Genomic DNA, 5,461 nt, shown 5'->3' with positions numbered 1-5,461 from the left:
GATAGTTAACCTATTAATAATTTTCATGAAAAAATTAAAATGGTGTAGACTAAAATACTAAAATTGTCTTTTGGCATGTTGGTTCTTTGTATCTAGCTTAATGACTGGTTGTGTGTATTTTTTTCCTTCAATTAGGACTAGAAATATTTTTAATGAGACACATAATTCAGGTTTAGTCACTTTTTAATTTTAATAAAATCAATTTTCCGGAAAAAATATTTAAAAAAAAATAAAATAATCATTTTAAAATATTAGAAGCTAATTCTAATATTATATCAAATATTTAATGATCTCAACTTTTGAACCATATATCAATTACAAATTACAACATTTTTTTCTTTTGATTAAACAAATTACAACAGTTAAAGGTAGTATGAACGAACAATTTCAAATAATTTCAAAATTCTCTCATTTACATGTACAAGAATTAAAATTTGTATAAACGAGTAATATTCAAATAACATATATCAAATAAAATATATTAATATATCTGTGAGCAAATTATAACCTAATGGAGCTGAGGGTTAAAAGTAGAGGCGGATATATGGGTTAAGGCCCGCGGGCTACCCGTTTAACCCGTGATCTGTGTGGGTTTTGGATATCAAAAATTGAAGCTCGTTTAAATTGCGGGCTTTTTAGCCCGGACCGTTAAACCCGCGGGTTTAATGGGTATAACCGCGGGTAGCCCGCGAAGCCCACAATAGTCCGCTTAATTTAAAATTTATAAAATTTTAGAGAAAATAAACTTAAAGAGTTTTATAGAAAAAAATAAATTACCTATAAATATGATGTTACTTATAACCATTGTAGTTCTTAAATTTATTAGGACATTTGTCTTTGGTATTTAAAGATGTATATAGTATTTTAGTCTTATAAAATTTACATCATTTAAAAAATTTAAAGATTTATATAGTATTTCATTTATAATGTATCAAATTATTCTTCATTTAAAAAAATAAAAATTAAAAGATTTATATAGTATTTTAGTCTTATAAAATTTACATCATTATCATTTGGTATTTAAAGATTTTTTTATTTAATTTTGACCTTTATTTTTTTCATAAAGTATTTTATCCACTTCGTTCTTTAATTATAAAAAGTCACGTGATATTCTAATAATATATCACATGAAACGTAATATTTAGATTAAAAATAAGAAAGAAAAGTAAAAGAAAAAATTGAAAACATACTTTTAAACTTTTAAAGGCTTTTACAAAAGAAAATTTGTTAAATTTATATAATGTTTGACTTTGTTAAATTTTTCTGTTTAAATTTCTACTTGCAAACAGTTATGTGTCTTCATATTATAGCATTGAATAATCGTGTTTTATAAAAGTATAATGTGATTATTTTTTTATTTGTTTTTCAATTTGATGATATAAGTGAATATTGTTTTTTAATTTGAGTTTAAGTAATTATATCGTTATATATTAATGATTAAAAATTAAAAAATATTATTTTATAATCATTTCCAGTTATTTAAAATAAAATTTAAATATTATTTTTTACGGTGCTACCTTCTTTTTCAAGTTACTGGATCATTTTTAAAGGTATAACAAGTTATAACATTATTTTTTGTATTTATTTAAAACATTAAAATTATTTTTATTTAACAGACTGCAGGTAAACCCATTAACCCGCGAGTTAAATAGACGAGCCACGATCTTTAAAATTTAAAACCGTTTATGATTACGAACTTTTAAACTGTTCCGTTTAAACACGCACCGTCAAAACTCACACCGTCAAAACCCGCGGACTAAACGGACGTCTACCACCTCTACTTAAAAAGGAAGGCAGCAAAAGCAAAAGCGTTGAGCCTACATGTCGCTACTTTGATTTGAGGTTAACCACAAACCCAATAATATATAACCTCTTTTTTTCTCACCTCTATTGACAGGTCCAGGAATAATTAAAGCTCGCCCCTCATTTTTCTTCTGCTTTTCTTATTTATTTCCCCTCATTTTCCTATTATGATTAACACATTCTCTTCTTCTTCTTTGCTCATCTCGTAATTACCAGAAAGAAAATCCATTTTCTGAGAAAACCAAATAAAGTTGAGAATTAGAGAATTATAAGAAAATGCCATCCCTGGAAGATGCGTTGTTCCCATCGACACCAGGTAAGTTCAAGATCGAGAGATCCATAACATGAACCGTCAGTTCCAACGCTGCTTCGCTTCCACCAGCACCATGTTTTTATGGGCCCTTTTCTTGATCGCATTAACGGCCTCGTATCTGAGCTTTCAGAGTTTCGTTGAATCCGGTAATCGTTATTTCACCGCTTCCTGGGGTGGAATCCAATTGGAGAAACAAATCCGTAACTCCGCTCAGATCCAACGCCCCGGGGGCATGTCTGTTCTGGTGACCGGAGCTGCTGGTTTCGTCGGTTCCCACGTTTCCCTTGCCCTCAAGAAACGCGGAGACGGCGTCGTAGGGCTCGACAACTTCAATAACTATTACGATCCTTCATTGAAAAAAGCCAGGCAATCGATGCTCGACACACAAGGCATTTTGGTCGTGGAAGGCGATTTGAATGACGCCGGTCTACTGGCTAAGCTCTTCGACGTGGTAGCTTTTACTCACGTATTGCATTTGGCGGCTCAGGCCGGAGTCAGGTACGCCATGGAAAACCTAACTCTAACATTCACAGCAACATAGCCGCCCTCGTTACACTTCTAGAAATTTGCAAGTCGGCCGATCCCCAGCCGGCTGTTGTATGGCCATCTTCAAGTTCGGTTTACGGGTTAAACGAACATGCCCCTTTCTCGGAATCAGACCGAACCGACCGGCCGGCTAGCTTATACGCCGCCACGAAAAAGGCAGGTGAAGAAATTACCCACAGTTATAATCACATCTACGGTCTTTCCATCACCGGTTAAGATTTTTTACCGTTTATGGTCCATGGGGAAGACCCGATATGGCGTATTTCTCGTTCACGAGAAATATTCTGCAAGGGAAGACAATCACGGTATATAGGGGAAAGAATAAGGCAGATTTGGCACGAGATTTTACTTACATTGATGATATCGTGAAAGGTTGTTTGGGATCGTTGGATACATCCGGTAAAAGTACCGGGTCGAGTGGCAAGAAATGGGCCCCCGCTCCATATAGAAATTTTAATTTGGGGAATACGTCGCCGGTTAAGGTGCCGACGCTGGTGAGTATTTTGGAGAAACATTTGAAGCTGAAAGCCAAAAAGAAGACTGTAGATATGCCTGGAAACGGCGACGTTCCGTTTACTCATGCCAACATTAGTTTAGCCCGAAGGCAACTCGGGTATAAACCCACAACCGATTTGCAAACCGGGTTGAAAAATTTTGTTAGATGGTATTTATCTTACTATGGTTATCACCGCAAAGATGTACAATAATTTCTTTTCATATTGTGTCGTAACCGGTTTTCGTCCGGGCACGAAATATTATAATAATAATAATAATTAATTAATATGGGTAAAAAATTAGTATCTTCATATTGGTTTTAGCTTTTGTAATTTAGGATCTTATTTTTTACCATGAAAGGCCGAAATGCAATGGAAAGAAAAAAGAAATGAAGGATTGCACATTTTTTAGGGAATCAATGAATATATATTAATATTTAAAAGCTTCCATTTTTCCTTAAATAATTTCATCGCTATTATTATTAATATGTATTGTTTAATATCTTGCGGTGGATCTTGAGGATGGACGCAAAACCTTATTTTTTTAGTTATTTATTTATTTTATCAGTTCGTCTATTTAAATTTTATTTGTATCTATTTCATTAAACAATTATACTATTAATATGCATGTTTATTCTAAATAAATATTTTTAGATCTTTCATTGTTAATATCTATGGATATTTAAATGATATGCTATGTATGAGATAAGTTTAGAATGTATTCGAACAACACATAATAATGATCATAAGATATGCTGCTATTTCTCTTAAATTCAATTATCCGGTAATTTCTTAAACACTATTTATATTTTTAAACTGTTTTTATATGTTTAAAAGATTTTATCTCATGGTAATTTCAATATATATTCAAGAGAAATGCTTTAAAAGAACTTTTTTTTTTACATTGCATAATCAGTTTGTACCTTTGCATGATAATATAAATTTCATTGCCAATTGCTTTGCCAACTAATACTATCCTCCCTAATTTTATTGGACATGCAGTTTTTCCTTTGCCAAGTTTGGAAATCCATTTCCTCAAACTGATTGTCTAGATGATGCGTTCAGCTTTCTCATCTCCTCCCAAACTTGCTTTACTGTGTTGCATTTGCAAAGGATGTGCTCTATTGATTCACTCTCAGCATGACAATCTCTACAGTTAGCTTCTTGAGTCATTCCCTTCCTCATTCGTATCTCGTTTGTATTATGTTGTTAAGAACACAACCAAACGAAAAAGCGAATCCTTTCTGTAGTTCTAATTTTCCATATTTAGTTCAGGTTAGCTGTTGTATGGTCCGCCATTTCCATATTGATGATCGCTTTGTAAGCAGAGGGATCATGAACAACCCATCTTTGAGAAACCCACACGACTTTAGTTATTGCTTCCCATTGAGATAGGAACCTCTTGGATTAGGTTGTTATCTTCTTCCGTGATGATCTGCTGGATTTCCTGTAATTTTCATCAAAAATCTTCATTTATAAATTTAGCTACCAGATCATTCTTGTCATTCGTTGTTGAAGTCGGGTATCTCTTTATCAGAGTGATGAATGAAAGCGAATGACTTCAAGCGAAGGCACCAATCGGACCTGCTATTCACGTGGAACAGAGCTAGAACGATACAGATAAAAGAGAGAAGCCCAAGAGAATATTTAGAATGTAGGCCATACCAGAAAATTTTGATTTTTCTGACCCAACCCACACTTTTTTATAGCCCACCACATAACTAACTAGATTGGCAATTAGAGTCCAATTAGTTAGCACAGTTGGCATAACAACCCAATAACCGAGGACTTTTCTAGCAGCCTCAGACAATTGCAAACACATCAGCTTCAACACGCTCTCAATTCTTAGATGAGCAACATCCACCCTGAACTTCCTTAAGCAGCTCAACATTCTCCCTACTCAAGGAAAAAAAACAGCAAACAACAAAGCAAAAAAAGTAAAACAACCATCAACAGTCTAACACCAATGATCAACAGAGCACAAAGCAACAACAAGAAAAAAAAAACAAAGTTATTCTCCCTGATCTTTTTCAACAGGACACACATTCATCTTATGACAGAACAAGTAAAAACTCGCTTTTGTCAAAGTTTTGTTGAGACCATCAGATGCTTGATGCTCAGTCGGAACATAATTAACTTAGGGTCGGTTTGTTTGGGAGAAAATCAATTACGGAATTGGTTTTTCCCGAAATCCAGTGTTTATTTCACGTAATTCGTTTTTCGAAAAATGTTTTACAGTGTTTGGTTGGAGGAAAACTGATTGGTCAACGTAAAACATTTTTCTAATCAACAGAATTTCCTTTGT

At 33.5% G+C, this 5,461-nt stretch overlaps 1 pseudogene; it reads left to right on the top strand.

The window, feature by feature from the left end:
- Positions 1 to 2,079: 2,079 nt before the first annotated feature.
- On the top strand, positions 2,080 to 3,377 carry LOC120177601 (annotated as a pseudogene).
- The last annotated feature ends 2,084 nt before the right edge of the window (positions 3,378 to 5,461 follow it).

Source organism: Hibiscus syriacus, unplaced genomic scaffold, assembly GCF_006381635.1.
Source record: "Hibiscus syriacus cultivar Baekdansim isolate YM2019G1 unplaced genomic scaffold, ASM638163v2 tig00112293_pilon, whole genome shotgun sequence".
In the NCBI taxonomy this organism is placed as follows: Eukaryota; Viridiplantae; Streptophyta; class Magnoliopsida; order Malvales; family Malvaceae; genus Hibiscus; species Hibiscus syriacus.
This window is presented reverse-complemented; position numbering and strand designations above follow the sequence as displayed.